This window comes from Vicugna pacos, unplaced genomic scaffold (assembly GCF_048564905.1).
Source record: "Vicugna pacos unplaced genomic scaffold, VicPac4 scaffold_19, whole genome shotgun sequence".
In the NCBI taxonomy this organism is placed as follows: Eukaryota; Metazoa; Chordata; class Mammalia; order Artiodactyla; family Camelidae; genus Vicugna; species Vicugna pacos.
The window spans coordinates 25,303,009-25,322,534 of NW_027328740.1; the positions used below are offsets into that span (position 1 = coordinate 25,303,009).

A 19,526-nucleotide genomic window follows, 5' to 3' on the forward strand; every position below is an offset into this window, starting at 1 on the left:
TCATCTCCCAGGGTGATGATATAAGGATGCGGGGCCTTTGGGAGGTGATTAGTAGGATAAAATGAGGTCATGAGAGTATTGCCCTCATGAATGGTATTAGTGTTCTTATACAGGGCCCCAAAGTGCTTGCTTCTCTCTCCTCTCTGGGCCATGAAGATAGTGGGAAGACAGCCATCTTCGAGCTGGCAATCCTCTCCCAGATACATTGACCTTGAAAGCCTCAGCCTCCAAACCATAAGGAATATGCTGGTTGTTTAAGCCACCAGACACACGGTAATTTGTTACAGAATCCCAGGCTGACGAAGACAGTGGAGAATGACACTGCGTTTGGAACTGATTGCCTGGAGAATGCTGAAACCCAGGGAAGTGGGCAGCACAGACGTTTACTCATTTAATCCTGCCAACACTGTAGGGGATAGAGTCTACATTTTCCTCGCTATTTAAAAGGTAAGGAAAAAGAGGCACAAATAATAACAATGACAATGACAACAACAACAACAACAGCAGCAATAATTTGTCCAAGATTCACACAGAACTCCCTGGAGGGAGAGTGAGAATTAATACCTATGCAGGCTGGCCCCAGAGCCCCTGCTCATAACTACTAAGTCAGATCACCTTGCTTATTTAGATCAGTTTTTTTTCAACTGTGATATGAGTGTACTGTGTCCAGTAACTTATAATTTCAAAATACCTCACTGTAAGGGAAACATTAGTTGCAGGCATTACAACCCACAGAAAGCTAGACATACAAAAATAACTTGTTAGGGCAAGATAACCAATAATGTTTTTAAATATTATACCTGCTGACCCTTTGCAATAAAGTGTTTATTTATAATTCTGTCTGGCTACAGAATAACATCATAATCCTGCATGTGGCTGGTGGCTCCCGTGTTGGACAGCACGGGTCTAGAGAATTTAAATGACTTGCCCAGCCTTGCCCAGGAAGCTCGTGGTGGGATCAGAGCTATAGTCTGGGACTGTTCCTTCCTATCCAACAATTCCCTCATGGAAGTTTAGAAGCTTCTCCTTTGGTGCCCAGCTGTCTATCCGTACTTATGACATCTTGTCAGGTGCCCCGGCCTGCTCCTGAACATCAGCCAGAACCCACTTCTGCTCTTTTTTGGCCAGGTAATACCTTCTAGCAACTTCCATTGCCTTCTTGGCATCAGTTTTTACATGGAAGGGTAGTGGCTAGAGAAGGAAATGTGTCCACATGACAGGTTTTTCATAAATATAGTAGGAGTGGTCAAGAGAAGAAAACCTCAGGAATACGAGTGGAAGCAGGTCATTTAATATACCAAATGCGTACTTTCAATGTATGTTTGTGTTTCCGAGTCCACGCTTGTTCTACTCGTGCATTATAGGCCAACACATCAGGAGACAAGGATTTGGGGCAAGAAATAGCGGCTTTAATTTGTAAAGCCAGCGGAGAAGATGGTAGACCAATGTCCTGGAGAACCATCATCCCAAGTCAGAATTCAGGCTCTTCTTATATTAAAAAGGGGAAGCGGGAATGCTTGGTTGTTGCAAACTTGGTGTATGAATTCTTTGTTTTTAGAATCCTTTGTTCTTGCAGCTCTTCACCTGGGTCAGATCCGTGTAAACCTCCAACAAGCAAATGTTATTTTCTATTCTGTATCTTGTTATCTTTATACGAATGGAAAAGTGATAATATCCTTCAAAGTCAGAGCCTTGAGAATAGGGTCTCCTGTATATTTCAGGATCTAGGCAACATTGTTTCACAAAAGGTGCAGAAACAGCAAGACTAAGCCTAGGAAACAGGGCACATGTTTAAAGTCAAAGGAACAGATCTAATATGGAGTCAGATTTGTTCTTTCCTATTTCAGTAGTGCCATGGAGAAGGCACTGTGGGCAGCTTTCTGTAGGGTCCTGGAGGCTTTCTCTCTCAGCCTCTGTGCGCCTCTATTGAAAACCCGTCATCGCTATCTGGCCTGCTGGAAAACCAGTCCGCCTGTTTTGCCCTGAAGTTGTGTTCTGTTTATAACTCATCTCTACTCCTTGGAAAACAACTCAATAAAAACTCAGTTGGTTTCCCACCAGCCCTGAGCAGGGGTGAGGGATAGCATGTTATTATTTTATTAAAAAAATATATAAAAGAGTTTTAAAACAGCACTGGGCACATAGGAGAGAGACAATCAATGCTTCCTGGCTTAAATCGAAAATGATGACTCAGTGAGTCTATGGCTGCTGTATTTGCTGAGCTAGTTACTCCTTTGCTCCATTACACATTTATTTTAACTGAAAAAGAAATATATGCATATGGTTAAAAAAATTCAAACAGAGCAAAAAATACTCAAGTGAAAGAAGTTTTCCCTCATCCTCTGTTCTTACATGCCTCCCTGGAGATGCCAATGTTTACAATCCTTTGTGTGCTTTTCCAGATATGCTATGCAAGTTCCCACCAATGTATGTAAATTCCTTTAAAGTTTTACTTATTTTTAACTTTAAGGGATTTAAATCCTCAAGTGGCTTCTGCCACAGTAATAGAAAAGAAAAAATCTGACTCCATATTAGATCTGTTCCTTTGACTTTAACCCTGTGCTCTGTCTCCTAGGCTTCTTCTTGCTTGTAAAACAATGTTGCCTAGAGCCTAAAATATACAGGAGAGCCTATTCTGAAGGCTCTGACCTTTAAGGGTATTTAACACTTTTCCAATCATATAAAGATAACACGTTGCAGAATAGAAAATAACGTTTGTTTTGTTGGAGGTTTACAGGGATCTGACCCAGGGAGATAGCTGCAAGAACAAAGGATTCTAACAAGAAGGAATTCCTACACCAAGAAGTTTGCAAAAACCAAGCACATAGGAAAGCAGCCTGAATTCTGACTTGGGGAGATGGTTTTCCAGGACATTAGTTTGCCATCTAGGTCTACAGAAACTTGCTATTCCATGCCCCAACACTTGGTCTCCCAACTTACTGGCCTGTCCTGCACTGAGGAGAATGAATTTGGACTCAATAACACTTCTACCTACCTAGCAAGTTGGACACTGGGACTGAGGGCAGCTCTCCCACACACAGGGGCCTACGGTGAGCCCTTGATTATTCCCCGAGGTTGGGGTGTGGTTTACCCAGGAGGGATGGGGACTCTACACCAACACTCAGGCAGTCTGCTCCTTCTGGGGCTCTGACATTTTACCTCCCGCTCCCTGCCAGCCCAACATTTGGGACAGTGGTGCTAAGGCAGAGATCGTGCCTGCCTGTTTCCCAGCGTGTAAAAGGGGAATATGTACTCTTCCCAAGGTAGTTCTGAGAAACAACACCTGCAGGTGCTTGGTTCCCTGAGCAACAGTAAACCTAGCTCCTTGTGGGGGCAACGGGTATGATACCCGTAGGGTTTCTGCAGAGACCTTAGCTGGAGGGCTGGGCCAGGGACGTAAAATATGAGCTGTGGGCAATGACGGGTAAGAGAAGGGTGTATAGGCAGGACTGCTGCCTCCTTCGGGGTGCCACAAGAGGTAAAACGCTTTCTCCCCATCTCTGTTACTCCCCTCCCAATTCCAGATAACTGCCTTCCCTCTGCTCCTCCTGTCCATGTGTCTCCCTCCACTTTTCCCCGCCTCCCCTCCTCCTCCCCTATTCTCCCTCCCTCGGTTCCCCTTCTCTCTCAGGACCCAGAGCGGATCGCTGGCCCTCCTGCGCATGCGCAGTTGCTGCCAGCTGGACCGCGGGTTGGAAGCTCCAGCTCCGAGCCGGGGATCGGCCCCAATGGCTTCTCAGCTCTGTCGCCCTGTAGGCCTTTGGCTACTGCCTGGGGCCGGGGCCTCTGGCTGTGGAAGTGCAAGGTGAGGGGATATCGGGAAAGGGGTGAGGCGGCTGCGGGAGGGCGGTCGGCGTGTCACAGCCCCCCAGGGCGCCAGTCAGCGTGTGTTCAGCTGGATTGCTCGGGCCAGACCCCTCTGCCCGCGCCACCTGCCCCGGCGCCCCGGCCACAGCTGTCCAGGGCCAGGTGTGCCCCTGCGCCTCTTGGCCCAGCCGGGCTCCCCTCAGTCCGCGGCTGGCGTCCGCTTCCCCTCTCCCGCCCGCGAGTCCTCCCCTCCCGGGCTTCCTCTCCTAGGCCGCCGACCCGTCCCCACCACTGGGCGGGCTGTGTCCCGGGCGGGCGGGGTCTGCACACCCGGACGGGGCGGGCGGCTTGGGCTGGGGCTGGGGCTGGCCTCCGAGCGGGGCTGCAGCCCGCGTCCCCCACCCCGCTCTCCCTGCCCCGCGACCCCGGGGCTGCCTTCCTCTCCCTTTCCCGATCCCTGAGGTCCAGATTAGCGGCGTGGGCGCTGCTCCCCAGGCTGAGAGCCCGCGGCTGTAACTCCCAGCTTCTCCTGGTGGAGTCGGGAAAAGGGAGCGGCAGTGCTGAGGGAGCTTCTGTCTCCTTGATCAGGATTTCTGCCCCAGATAAGTACCTTGAACACTTTCAGGTGTTATGATGGCGGTGCTTGTTGATGTCACATGTTTTTATACTGAGAGGGATTACAGTGGTGAAAGCAGGGCTTGGTTCAGTTAAAAATGAGCTGAAGGCATGAGGCTGTCTCATCCTCCATCATTCACTCTCCCAGGGTGAAACGTGAGACCGTCGATCTTAAAAAGATACTTATAGTCCCTAACTAGTCCAGCCCAGCTACTGTGTGTTAACAGGAACAGCACAACCTGAGGCGTTGGAGACCCAGGGACATTGCACTCCTAAAGAGCTCCTGGCAAAATCTGGTTTGTTTTGTTTTTTTTTTGTTTGTTTGTTTTACTTAAATTGTGGGACAGACTAGTAGTATAGAGGGAAAAATAATTGGTAAGAAGGATTTTTTCATATAACAGCTTTATTGTGATATTGTTCACACACCATGAAGTCCACCCACTTGAATGTTACAATTCAGCAGCTTTTAGCATATTCACATTTGTGCAACCATTATTATTCCAGAACGTTTTCATCACATCAGAAAGACCAGTTGAAATACATGACCTATCCACCCCTTCCCAGTGGTGGTTCTAAAGAAGTTTCTTGGCTGTTCCTGACCATAAATTAACTTGTTACATTCCATGAAATATCTGGGAGGAATTCTAATCAGAATTGCAATGAATCTGTCTATCAAAGCAGGAAGAATTAATGTCTTTATGGCATAAACTTCTTCTACACATGAATATATCTGGGACCCTATCTTTTCATCTGTCCAGAGCCAGGCCTATGGGAAATCTTGGGTTTGTGAATGATGAGATTCAATACATCATTAGATGCAACTGTAGCCTTTCACTGAAGAGAAAAGTAACCTCGTAGAAGCCAAGTGATTCTCTGATGGTTAGAATGAGAGACCGCCAGTGCTGGAGTATTCGAGTGGACTTGGTGCTTGCAGAGTTCTCCACCACCTACAGCTAAGGGGATTACCGTGTTCTTTTACTTTTTTTTTTTATGGCGTTGCTTTTATTTTTACTTATTATATAAAATTATTTTTTATTGAAGTGTTGTAAATTTACCATGTTAGCTTCAGATGTACAGCAGAGATTCAGTTATAAGCTTATGCATATGTATATAAATGTTTTTCAGATTGTTTCTAGTACAACTCATTACAAGAAATTGAAAATAGTACCCTGTGCTATATAGTAGGTCCTTGTCATTTATTTTATATTTATTAATGTGTATCTGTTAATCCTCCCTTTCCTGCCTGCTAACAACAGTTTGCTTTCTATGTCCATGAGTCTATTTCTAGCAGCACCGTTTTTGCTAGCAATATATGCTGGTTGGCTCTTTTCTGTTTCAGTAGTTCCATCTTATGTGTGGGCGTTTTTCTTCTGGTGGGCCTGTGTGTGGTTTGCACACGTGATAATAGAGATCTGTATTTGGGAGAACTCCAGGCCTCGTGTAGTCCCTCGTATGGAGCGCCCACTGAACTGATGCTTGAACTTGGAAAAAAACAGTAAATGTTGGAATTTCCACTATGGTTGAGACTTCCAGGTTTCTATAACCTCTTTAGCCCACCTAAATTTTGGCTGCACCCAATACTGGATAATTTGGTGGAACTTCATGGTATGGTGGTGTAGAGACAGGGCCTTGTATGCTTCTTCTCTTTCCTTTTTCTAACAATCATTTTCCTGGGCCTTCCAGGTACTCCCCCAGAAGGGCCCAGGGCTGGCTTGGTGCTGCACTGAGGCAATATTTGTTAATAAGTCCCTTTCCTCATCTCTTCTGAGCCTCCATTTCCTTCTCTACACAATGAGGGCTTAGACTAGATAAGTGCTTTTCAGTTTCTTTTAAAGCCATGTTTCCTTTGAGAAACAGAAAATTCAAATCTCTCCTCCCATCACAACCCTTTAGATTTTGACACGTCCTCCAAGGAGTCACATAGCTCTTTGTGGTAAATTGACGTGATTGTGATTCCACGTGGCACAGAAAAGACTCTTCAGAGATTTATTGCAGGGAGAGGGCAGGAAAGGGGCAGTATGTCACACTTTCTTGTGTGAGCACTGGAGCAAAGGCTTGGGTTTAAATACAGTGTCTGATGTGGCATCTCTCTAATCTTGCACAATGTGATAAACCTCTATCCCTAGTTTCTTAATGTGTCAAGTTGGGGTGGTAATGTTTTAAGGCTTTTGTGAAACATTATACACATAAGCCATTTGTGTCTCGGTAGATACAAGACCTGCTAGAGAGTCGGAATTTCTTTAAAAATACATATATATTGTCCACATCACTCTGTCTGTGTGTATTTTGAAGTTCCTGGAGGGTGAGGGTTGAGTGTAATGTCCATCGTGGGACAGGTGGCCCATGGGTCTGTGTGCCTCAGATTGCCCCCTCCTCCCCAGTCCTCTTCCTCTCAGTCCAGGATGAAGTTCCCTAGTAGATTTACACACAGGTCTTGTGGAAATGGCTTTTCATTTTATTGTTTCACCAAGGAGGGTTGCCATCATGATCTCTGTGGTCAGGTTTTGGTGACCTGAAGGCTATGCAATTGGGGATTTCTATTTTATAAAAAGAAAAAAAATTACAAATACAAAATTAGACCTAGGTTGGTGGCAGGGGCTTTTGAAAGTGGGGACCATTAGCTTTTTTAGCTTCAGGTGCAGTGGCCTCTGGCCACGAGGACACATCCTCATGCTCTGAATTTGGAGGGACCAGTGGGTTCAGTGGGAATATTTACTGAGTGCATCTCATGGGCTGCGCATTCTCTTATTTGTACTGTGTGTTCCTTATTTGAGATGGTGAGCTGATTTAAACTCAATAGCCTCTTTAAAATAATAGACTTTTTATTTTTAGATGTAATGTAGATTCCCATGTAGTTGTAAGAGATAATATGGAGAGGGCCTATGGACTCTTTGCCCAATTTTCTTTAATAGTTCCATCTTGCAAAGTTGGGGTACTATTCATTCGTGACTCACTAACCCTTTTAGGTTTGTGTTATTGCCCTCATTTCTATTTATGAATAAACTGGTGTTGAGAGAAGCACACAGGTCTGCCCAGGTCACCCACGTGGTTAGTGAAGATTTGGGTGGAACGTGGGCTTGGCATTTCCAAGCAGTACCATTATGATGGTCTGTGGCAGGGAGCAGCATTCACTTTGCTTGTTTATTCATTAATTCAACAAACATTTATTGAATAAACTCTGTGGGTCAGATGCTTTCATAGGGTTATCTGATTCTTCAGCAGTATGGAGAATCAGGTAATGTTTTCTTTTTTTTTTTTTTTTAATATGAGAAAAATATCTCTGAGAGGTTATAATCTCCCCAAAGGAAAAATAGCTCATAAATGAGGGATAGTACATTTGTACAGTTCCTTCTTCTTATGCAAATGGTACCCTAGGCATTTTACATTTGCAAACTTCCATAATCCAGATATATTCTTGTAAGGCAAGAAGTTTTTTTTTAATTGAAGTATAGTCAAGTTTACAATGTTGTGTCAATTGCAAGGTGGTTTTTTTTGAATTTTGAATGGAGAAAATATTTTTTGAGGGGGTTAATTAAGTTTATTTATTTGTTTCATTTTTCTAAAATGAGGTACTGAGGATTGAGCCTAGGTCCTTGAACATGCTAAGCACGTGCTCTACCACTGAACTGTACCCTCCTCCCCAAAGCAAGTTTTCTTACCCATTATTCTGCACCTTAGGAGTTCAAATAAATTGGCGTTGAAATCCAGATATTTTGATCCTACTATGGTTCTTTGCATTATATCCTGCTGAGGGGTGGGGAAGCAGTTCCTTTATTCATTCATTTATTCAGCAGTTTTGAGCACCGACTTTGCATCAGGGCCTGCCTAGGTGCTTGGAAACAGAAAACAAGAAATGATCCTTTTCTGCAGGGGATGGAAGCCTAGACCAAAAGCTGGGTAATGTGATCTGAGCTTCAGTAGCCATGTGCAGACGCTGAGGACAAACTTATCCCCGATTTGCTTGGACTTCCCTTGCCTTCTGGCTGGTGCACACCAGGTCGCCGCATCCCAGTGAGGCCCGCAGCCCACAGCACAGTATGTACATCGATTTACCCTCCCTTCTCGGCAGGGCCTGCAACATGAACACCCCTGACTACGTGCAGTGCGCTGAGGACCACCAGACTCTCCCGATTGTGGTCCAACCTGTGGGGATCATCTTAGAGAATTTCTTTTGCATCTATAATGGAATCTCCTTGGTGAGCCAGATCAGACCGTGCGGCTCCCAGTGGGCACTCTGTATCTACTATAGGTATCTCTATGCGCCCGAGAATGGATGGAGTGACTTCCAGACCCACCGCAATGTCATGGGCCTTGTCACCATTACTGACTGCCTCTTGGCCAAGACCTTCTAGAAGCTCCACGCACAGAGGAGCTGTATGGCACCACGCTCTACGACTCTCAGCTCTTTGTCTTTATGCTGTATGGGGAGGTGGCCGAGCAGCCGCACACCGACGTGGCCTTCAATCTACGAGGACTGCAGGGTGGTGGAGAAGAGGATCGACGACTTCACTGAGTCACTCTTCATCTTGCCCAAGTCCAAGTGGCTGGATGGGGACCCCGAAAATTCTGGGGAGAAGACCCCCCTCCTCTACATCCTATTTGAGAAGGAGGACTTCGTGGGACTGGACACAGACAGCAGGCAAGTCAACCTGAAGGCCGGGCCACCCTGGCTGTGTGACAGATTGCTTCCCTGCATCCAGAATGGGATCATCAAGGAGGAGGGCTTTCTTGTAGCCAAGGCGGGAAGGAGGTGTAGCCCGCCGGTTTTCAGACGTTTAAAACTAAATCCGCCTTTGTTTCAGAGAGATCCTTTTAGGGTTAGTGTGGACACTTACTCCCCTCTTTCAGCCAGGACACTTGGGGGGACCCCTGGAGTTGCTGTCCAATAGAGTAGCCACAGCTACTGTTGTTAGTAGTGCTGGGGAGGAGGCCGGTCTGAGCTGAGATGTGCTGTAGGTCAAATGCACATCAGACGCTGAAACTTGTCTAGTAAAAAGAATATAAACTATCTTGTTACTTTCTATATTGATTACACGTCAAAATGATAGTATTTTACATACAGTAGAATAAGTAAGGTCTGTTCTTAAAATCAGTTACTTGGTTTTTTTTTTGTTGTTACATTTTAAACGTGGCAACTGAGAAACATTATTTACATGACTCTCATTTCATTCCTGTTGGACATCCTGTCCTGGGACAGTTTCATCCCTTTGCTTATAAATGAGACTCTGAATCCCGAGACGCAGAACGAGGTGCTGGTTGAGCTCAGGGTGGAGCCGATGTCTCCTGCCTCCCAGGCCCAGCACCAGCACGGCTCAGGCCCTCTCCCCTGCCTGACAGCCACCATGCCAAGTTAGGGCATCAGAAACACTGCCAGGGGCTTCCGAATTAGCTCCTTACGCAGGGAAAGGCATGTCACGGTGTATGGGACACAGCAGGGAAAAATTCGTCCTCACTTTGTCCCTGTGATTAGGTCAAAGACCCCACTCTGCCTTGGAAGTGCAGATGATCTCTTCTGGGCTACCTAACCCCTCACCCTCTACTATGTTTCCCTGTATATCTTTCAAGCTGTCCCACGGGCAGAAGAGGGTGAGACGTCTTTGCCGAGAGGTGGTCCCCCTTTACTGGGGAGAGTGAGGTGAGCTGTGTCCCCCCGGCCTACGGCCTCGGGCCTTGAGTCTGGAGAGCGCTCATGGCGGTCCCACAGGTGACGGTCGGAGGACATGGCACGTGCTGCCGGGCCCGCTGTGCAGGAGGGGCTCTGTGATTCTCTGTGATTCTAAGGTCAGATTCTACTTTCTTGTTGTTGGTAAGATGGAGGAGAAGATGCCAGAGAATTGATAAAAAGAAAATCCACACCAGTCCTGTGAATGACAGACTCAGGGGATCCGTGTCCCACCTGCGTGTGGTGCCTGGCAGGCTCTGGAATAATTTTCACTTCCTCCCCGGACATTCCTCTATGGCTTAAGGAAGGGGAGAGGCATGTCGTGGCCATGATCTGTACTTGTCCTCACAGGGCCCTGTGATCTACATGCCCACACTACACTTCTGCTCCTTGGAGATGAGGTGTCAGGTTTAGGAAACTGGGCACTGCTGAGGGCATAGCTGCCAGAACCGTGCTACACCAAGGCTGGCTCCGTTCACCTCACCTGTCACCTCCTGTTGAGTCCTAAGGCGTCATTCAAGGTAGGTGCATCGGTGCAATGAAAGCAGGGACCTCCTTCACCCCCTGGACAGACTGGTGGGTGATCAGTGGAAGCCTGGAGCCCTGCCCCAGCCCCACGCCAGTGCCTCCTATTTTGTCATAGGAGGCACTGGTGACATTTTTGCTCAGCAACTGCTTGGCTCTGATTCTGCAGAGCCAACAGAGAATGCCAGCTTGTTTTTGCCTTTTGAAGTCTGCCCTTGGGATTTGGCGGAGTAGCTAGATGTGTGCTTAGCCCATAGTGGTTGACACTGTCACCATTGTTTACCCAGAACCTCGTGTACCAGGCATGGCTGCCGGCATCAAAATACAGCAGCACATTAAACCTCCCTCCTGGTGGGTCTGTCTGTTCTGGTACCATAAGGGCTCAGCCAGCATCTGAACGTCAGTGAGATAACGTGGCCAGTGAGCTCGGGTCAAGCACGTTCTCCTCCAGTGACTTTTACTCCATTGTTGCTTTTACTATTACACAGTCATTAATTTTTTAAACAATGCTTTGGTTCAGGAGCAGAACCTAATTCTCCCCTGTTCCTCTTGGTGGGAGTGAGTAAAGTTGTCCAGCTTGAAATGCGACCACATTTTGTAGCTCAAAAGCTGTCTACACGCATCTAGGTGAAGTTTTGGTTTGGGGCGCTGACCACGTTGGGGTCCCCCGGCAGCATCGCTCCCCTCAGGCCCCTGCCTTCCCTGGATCAGGAGGTGAGGGTGGGTCTCACCGTCCCCGCGTCCCTGTCCTCATCACACTCACGTAATTTCTTGTAAATGCTGTCAAAGTCATTTTTGTTCTCGTGTGTTTCTAATTTTGGCTGTTCCTCTATTCCTTTTTCTATTTTCCTTTATCCCTTATACCACCCCGTGAGCATGTTGTTCGGTCTGAAAATGTGGGCTGTGCACACCCTGCATTGGAATAGCCAGATCGCCCTCTGTGCCGTCTCCATCGCTATAAAAAGCAAAAACTTAACAGTTGCCATGATTCGTATATTATCCTAGTCATCTTATTTTCTACTTTTTTGGAATTTTTGCTATGTTAGCACATCACCCACTGGAGTTTGATATATGTTAAAGTCCTTGCTTTGAGGAACCTATTAGTTCGTCCTTATATTTGGTAACAAATGCTCTCTTACTAATTTTGTTTATTTGTTTTGAAGAAGTGAGATGCGAATTGATTTAGGCGGCTGCTGAGGGATTTTTTTCATGGAGTATTTAAACTTGGAAAGTCAAATTCTGCAGCACCTTGCTTGATTCTGGCTTTTACACAAACGTGCTCGGCACACGGTTCCTGGCTGTCGCTGTGTGACGTGCGTGACGGCGCTTCCTGGCCGGCGGTCACTGGTGAGGAAGTGGCCGGCTCGGGGGTGAGCAGCTGCACGGGACGCTGTTGGAGGAAGCAGTCACTGGTTTTTTGTTTTTTGGTTTTTTTTTTTGCATTCACCTTCCCAGTGCCATTTACTTTACTTTGCATTCATAGAGGGGCAGGAGCGGGCCTAAAACCATGCCACTCTTTTGTTCCCTTTATGAGGCTGGTTTTTCTAAGTATCAGGAAAACATTGCATTGTCCTAAGGAGCTGGTTCACTTGGATCTGGTGGACACAGGGACCCCTAAATGGGACCATAGCTTCCTCTCTGCTTCAGCCAGTGGGCATTCAGAGCCGGGTCTGTGGTTTGCCTCAGCAGCCGTGCAGGCCTCCCTGCACCGGCCTTTACTTTTACCCCTTTTTGGCAGTAAATAGCTGACTCTGTGTCTGTTGCAGCTGATGTCCACCACTGACGGCCGTGTGGTTATTTTGCGGTAGTGAGTCTCCAACACCCCTGTCAGCCGTGAAGGGACCTTGCATTCTCACCCCGACCCTGGTTCATCTCACCCAGGGAAAGGGCTTGGCCACCACCGTCATGCTGGACATGAGGCCTTGTTTCTCCTTTCATGCTCTGGTCCAAATGTGGACACTTCATCCTTCACTGACTTGGTCTCGCTTGAGACAGTCCAGACTTTCTGAAAGAGTCCATCACATTCTGGGGGGGAACAGAACAGAAGTAAGAGTCGCAAGTAGGAGTCTAGGCTGTCTGGGTTGGCAAATGCAGGCTGGGATCTGTGATGGCCGGTCTGTGCCCTGGAAACTGGCCTTTCCCGTGGCTCCTGAGAGAAAAGGGGTCGGAGCGAGAACAGACTTGCCTGGGTTCCTACCATCCTCATCTGCTCACTGACAGGAGTGTCAGCTAACTAGGAGCTCCCCCAGACCTCGGGCCCTTCAAACCTCAGATCACGGGAGATCCTTGAGTCCCTTCTTCTGGTCCTTCTTTGTGAGAATCCAGTGCCTTCTGAGGTGACTGGCAGCAGGAGATGCCTCCCCCTCCAGGGAACTCCCTTCGGAGGACTGTGACTCAGTGCACCTTGCTGTGAGCTTGTGGGTTTCCATCGTGCTCCCTGCAGAACCAGACTTGAGACTGGCTTAGCGATAGAAATAACAAGACTGATTCCAGGGCAGGGCCAGGTGGAGGGAACAGTGGAAATTGAATGTGACCTCAAACACCTAGGTGGGTGCTGGGGCTGTTACTAAAATGGGGAGCCTGGGAGGTACCTGCCAGGAATCGAAGTCTAGAGTAAATGGTGGACATAAGGCCTTTTTTTTTTGATATATGGCATTTTTAAGATGCCATTTGTCATCCAAGTTAGGACTTCCAAGAGGCACTCGTGTCTATGAGCCTGGGGCTCAGGTGAAGGAGCTGGACTAGAGATACACATTGGGATTCGTCATTCTTAGCTGGTGTTCACAGCCGTGCAAGTGGATCAGCTCATCTCAAGAGGTGCAGACTGTGTCTGAGGGGGGGCAGGGCTGTGTCTGGTTTGGAGGAAAGCCCGGACCATGCAGCTTTGGTGTGTCAGACAGCGGCGTTTGTGATTTTCAGAGCAATGGCATTTATCCTTAAGGTTCTGGGGGGTGGGCAGGCCCACCCAGGAAGAAATCTGAAGAGAGGGTTTTGGCCACGTGTGCGCGTCTTGGGACGATCCAGAGGCTTCAGGGTCCAGAAGGGGAAACTCCTCAGAAGCTGGAGTCGGAGTGGGGAGTTGGGAGAATGTAGTCACACTCTCCTGTGATGAAGGGAGGGAGGCCTAGGGAGTCCGCACCCTAGCGGACTCTCTTTCCCACGAACAAAAGGCAATCAGACAGAAGATTTGAGGTAAGAAGGGATGGGCGTTGGGAGAGGAGCCAACCTGGAGAACGGTGGTTGAACAATTCTTGAATAGTCTCCCTGAAACATAGAGTTAAAAAAACCCAGACTCTTAAGAATATTGATAGTGACTGGGGAGGAGGCAGTTGTTTTTCTGACCTCCTAAGGGTAAGGTATGTATCCGGGGATATACAGAAGAATCGGGCAGTCTGTTCCTGGGGCTTCACCCTTACCAGGGGGAACAGTGCAAGTTTAAAGGGGGAGAAGGGCAGCGGAGGGAAACTAGCCAGACCCCGTGTCACGTACCAGTCGGCCACCCTACTTGCGTGTTGCATTCACATCCATGCCTCCCAAGTGGGCGGTGGCAGCCCCGTTTTGAAGATTGGGAAGCCTCCTCAGAGGTTTAAGGAATTGGTTCATTTAGCAGCTAGTAAATGCTGTAGCAGGATTCCAGCAGGGCCTTGTCAGACTTCAAGGGCATGTTCTCTCTACTAATTCCGGTTGTACCTGAAATGGTGAAGTGAGTCAGTTTCGGAGCCTTTCAGAGAAAGTACGCTTTAAGTGCCTCAGGACTGTTGCACAAAGCTCAGTGTTCTTTCATGGTTCGGAACCACCGCAGTGCTTTTTGCCCCACAGATGTAAGGTCTTACTCCTTTGACGATGGCGTGGTTGTAAATGACATACAGGTGCAAAACCACACTTAGCAGCTTCTGAAGGGAAACTCTCCTGTTCTCCCTTGATCGGCTTTCTTCCACGGGATGTAACTGTGCTGCAGCTAAGGCCTGAGCTTTCCGTATGGAGTGAGGGTTTGATATCCAAATTTAGCATAAAACAGTCAGATGGAGAAAATCGAAGATGACAATATATTTTGGGGTTTCATTAGACAAGACATACTATCTGTTAATGGCTCATAAAGCTAATGAGATTGAGTACAGAACATTTCATTTCTTACTTTCTACTGAGAGCTGTCTTCCAACATAAGGTTCTCTGCTTTGGAACTTCAGCTCAGCCACTAGGGCGCCTGTCATTGTGTTGGTGTGATTGCATTTACACAGTGCATGTAATCTGGGCTTCCTTAGCCCCAAACACTCCAGTGCAGAATCATAGGCTGTAGCCATCACTTAGTTATACAAATACTTCTAAAACTATATGATACCAAAAAAAATAAATAAATAAAAATAAAGAGAGAGAGGGAGATTGCCTTTATCAAAGTTCCTTTGGATTTTAACTGCAAAGTGTTGTTGAGCAGCTCTGGTTTCCTTTGGATATGAATATATACATTTCTTTGCATGTAACTTGGATTTCAGGCTTGAACACCAAGCTCTTGTTTTCCATGAGCCACAAAAATCATAGCCAAATGACACACGTATGAAACAGTTTATTCTTTTTATCTGAGACAGAATCCTTGAATTTGGGACTTGAGCTGCGACTTTCCTGTTTGCTCTTCCCACCCCTCTTGTCACCTCACTCCTTTTTCCCACGTGGCCTCCAAGAGGTCATGGTCCCATAGGAGCAGGTGGACAAATACCAGTTGGTCGCCAAGCAGTGCTGCTGTAGATGGAGCCAGCCAAGAGCTAAAGGACATCATCAGGGAGGACTTCCTGGAAGAAATTGGCTCTACATTCAGTTCTGAGGACAGAGTAAGAGTCAGCCAGGGGAAGGAATCAAGAGGGTGACTCAGGTGGCAGGAGCAGCCTGGGTAGAGGCCTGGAGGCTTGTGGGGTGAGGACTCGGGGAGACTGCCCTGTGTGGTCCAGGGTGGTGGGTGACCCTGCTTTGAAGGACACTGGAGAGGGCCTAGGGGTGGAGGGCTTTGGAGGAGCTTGGTTTTTACTAGAACTGACACAGAAGAGGCAGTGAAGGTTGTCAGCAGGAAGTGACCCTTAGGAGAGCAGCTCTGCCTGTCCTTTTGAGTCCCACCCCTTCATTCTTTTATTCACAAAACACGCAATTCTGAGTGTCTAGGGGAGAGGGGGTGGACCCACAGTAGTAAGCAAAATGTACTTGCTTCTTGAGAGCTTAGCAGTGTCAGAAGTTGACTTAGATTAAAATGTTTTATTAACACAGCAGGGCACCTAATCCAAAGTGCGGAGGTTGGAGGGAAGGAAGACTTCCTTGACAAACAGTTAAAATGAGCCTGGAGGCTAGTGGGAAGTAGCAGCAGGTCACGGGGCCCCTGAGGTCACTGGGGACCTGGTACTGAGGTGAGGATGGACAAGCAGGGTCGGGGGTGGGGCTAGAACTCTACCAGGGAGCCTCTGATGGGTTTGAAGTGGGGGAGATGTAATCAAATTTGTGCTTTGGGAAGGCTGCCTTGGCTGTGTGTGTGTGTGTGTGTGTGTGTGTGTGTGTAGCGGGGAAGAGGGGGAGGGTGTCACCAACTGGGAGGGTCATTAGAAGACCATTCACAGGCTCGGAGGCCACCAGTGGGAGAGGGGCGTCGGGACTGCTTGGGGACCGCAGGGGCAGAGTGGATGCCGGGTTTCCTTGTGTGGAGGGCTTGTTAGCGGGGTCGCTCTAGCGACACCTTGTGGCTGGAAGTAAACAGATGGAGGCCGCCAGGTGGACTTACCTCTTCTCTCCTTCCCTGCCTTGTGTGATGATCTTAGCTCTGCCAACATATGGAACAGAAGAGCTAAGTTCCAGAGTAGCCCAGGACTTTGCTGGGCTCGTTCAAGTGAGAGCAGATAGGATTTAGGCTTGTGTTGAGATCTGTAAGTTAACTTAGCTAGAAACGTCCTGTCTTTTGGATTTTCATAGGGGTAGTAATTCTTGATAAAGATTGCTTTCTTGGTGAGAGGAAATTTAATACAACTGATGTCTTTCTCAAAAAATATCTTATCTTTTAAGAAATTTAATATTCAAGATAATAGGAATATTTTAAAATGATAAACTAAGGCTTTCGTGTAGTTTCTTTGGTTTCTGAGTTGATGTGTAGGTAGACCCTTTGCATTACATAATAGCACATCTTTGACAGTATTTAAAGAGCTGTTAGTGAGCGCCCCCAATTTGAAAGCATCATTAAAGCTTGCTCTGAAATAGTGAAGTCATATAGGTCTTGTTTGCAGAAGCCAGATATTTGGTTTATAATCTGCAGCATAGCTCCCTTTATAAAATAATAATAGATTCAAAATTAACAAAGTGGAAAATAATTGATTTTTTTTAAAAAATGAAACATAAACTTTCTTGTGCTATTGTTGCAACTGGAAATTTTGAAAAGAAAAATCCTATTGTAATATCATCTAAGTGAAATACATATATGTCTGTCACATTTGAATAGTAACTGCACAGTGGTTTTTGAAGTCAGGATCATTCCAGCTCAGATACTGGCAGTGATGGTTGCTGGTTTTCAATGGAAGAGCCTAAATTTGCTTTCTTAGCTTTATTCTTTTCTTTTCTTATATTTTCTTTTCTTTTCTTTTCTTCTCTTTTCTTTTCTTTTCTCTCTCTCTCTTTTTTTTTTTGGGGGGGGTAGTGCGAGGGTTGAGTAGTGCTGTGCCAGCATGATTTGGGGGCAATTTGTGGGCAGATGTCGTGCAGCAGCAGTGAGATATTTCCATGCATTTTACTTTCCGGACATCACCAGGGAACATGTGTGGTTTGTGCCTGCAGGATGGGATGCTGCAGGACTCCCTGGTCCATCAATGTTATGTCTTGGAGCTGCTCCGGTCAGTGAATGATTTTCTGTGGCTTGGAGCTAATGTGGTCTGATGCAGATGATCAGATGTGTAACTAAAGTACTGTTACTTGAAATAAGAGAAAAGCTAGCAAAAATGTCTCTAAAATACAGGATGAGGGAGGAGAATTGGCTGAGCTGCTTGCAGTGGGGATATTCTTAGGTGACTCCCTCACTGTGTCTCCTGTCACTATCCCCCACAGCCCTGCATGGCAGTCCTACTGAAGCAACCATGCACTTTCTCAGAAACGCGCTGAATTTCCTTGTGCCTCTGATTGTTCACTTTTTTTTTTGAAAGCACATCTTGCCCTTTGCTTAAATGCCATCCCTGCTAGCCACCACTTACACTCATTCTTCTGGACCTCATCCATATATAGCTGCTGAATGAAAGAACAAAATGTAGTATCTCCATTTAGTGGAATATTATTCAGACATAAGAGTGAATAAAAAAGAAAAAATAAATAAAGGGGAATATGAAAAAAGCCATCTGCTCTGGGTAGTCCACCCTGACTGCTCAACCCGGCCTTTTCCCTTTGAAACCCCATCCCTTATACCCCACTCTACTATTTTTGATAGTATTTACCACCTTCTAATAAAGTTTAACATTTTCAAAAAAAAAGAGACATGCTGATACCACTTCAACATGGGAAAGCCTTGATAACAGCACGTTAACTGAAAGGAACCAGACACAAACAGCCACATATTGTTGATTTCAGTGATCTTAGAAATGCCCAGAATTGGCTCATGCAGTGGCAGAGAGCAGATGATGGTTGCAAGGGGCTGGGTGGAGGGGGGTTGTGGAGTGACTGCTAGTGACAGGGGTGTTCTCTTGGGGTGATGAAGTGTTCTGGAAATAGATGGTGGTGAGGGCTGCACAACCGTGAGTGTGCAGAAGACTGCTGAGCGCTGTCTCTGGGAGTGCTTGTTGTTGGGGCGGCTTTATTTTGTTCTCATCCTGTAATGTGAAGGGTCATCTTGTGCTGAGACCATTCAACTCCTGTGAGTGGTAAGGCTAAGAGACTTTGCAGAGTCATGTTTCTTTTTTCCCCCTTGCTGAGTGTAGGCAAAAATGGTTTAAGCCTGAGAAAGTGCTCCATATGCAGAAATGTCTTTCAGTTTTGGCTGGTGTAAAAATCTTGTGAGCTTTTTAATCATTTAGGACAGTCTGTAGGGGGAAACAGCCTGTGAAGCCTGGGTGAGACTTGGAACAGCCGCGCTACCCTCCCAGACACGGGTGGGGATTTCACCCCCATTCAGGCAGTGAAGGGCCAAGACCCGTGAGAGGAGTTGACAGTCATGAATATTTATGTGTATCCGCTGCTTCATCTTGGATATTAATTTCTAGCTGAGTCATTTTGTGGCGGCAGCCTCATCCTACATCAGGAATTTATAGTATCTGCTCTTTGAGGTGAAGAGCTGACAGACTTGATTATTTAACAGTCTATCTTGTATTGATATCTCAGATTCCTTTGTCAATCGCAAAACAGCAGAAATACAGACGTCCTTTAATGCCGATGTGACCTGGAGCAGGTTTAGTTTCTGTACCTCAGTGACCTTATCTGCGTGTGGGGAAGATGATAACAGTGCTTCCCTCAGAGGGGCTGGTGAGAGGAGACTGAGAAGCATAAATGGAAGACTTACACGAGATGCTCATGAATGACAAAATTTAGTGCTCTCAGCCTGGTGAGGCCTCAGGGGCAGAGATGTCAGAACAGAGCAGTCCTAGCCAGAGTTCGATCCGCATTGTCAGGTTTTATGATCACTATCACCACTGTGGGTTATCAGGTAGTTTTAAGACTTGGTAATATGAATTCATGAATAATGTTAAAGACTAGACAACTCAGATCCGGTTTACATAGTTCTCAAGATTTCCTGTGAGAAATGGATATTTTTTCCCCATCTTAAATCTGAGTGGATTCTCTAAAGAAATTCTGTAGTCCTCCATCTTTTTCCTTTAATTCTCCTTTTCTTTAAATAAAAGTTTTTAAATGGAGTTACTGGGGACTGAACTGAGGGCCTCATGCGTGCTGAGCACATACTCTCTCAACTGAGGTATAC

The 19,526-nt window shown here is 46.7% G+C and overlaps 1 protein-coding gene across 5 annotated transcripts in view; it reads left to right on the forward strand.

The window, feature by feature from the left end:
• Nucleotides 1-19,526, forward strand: part of LOC140693334 (uncharacterized) — a 116,540-nt gene that overhangs the window by 88,345 nt on the left and 8,669 nt on the right. The window contains exon 1 of one of the 5 annotated variants that reach the window (XR_012069058.1): nt 3,536-3,805. The exons of 1 other annotated variant lie outside the window; for it this stretch is intronic. The gene's annotated coding sequence lies outside the window, so the exon portion shown is untranslated. Of the gene's footprint in view, nt 1-3,535; nt 3,806-8,786; nt 9,062-15,330; nt 15,433-19,526 lie in introns of those variants that run through there. 3 more of the 5 variants (XR_012069062.1, XR_012069059.1, XR_012069060.1) reach the window with 3 other exon arrangements.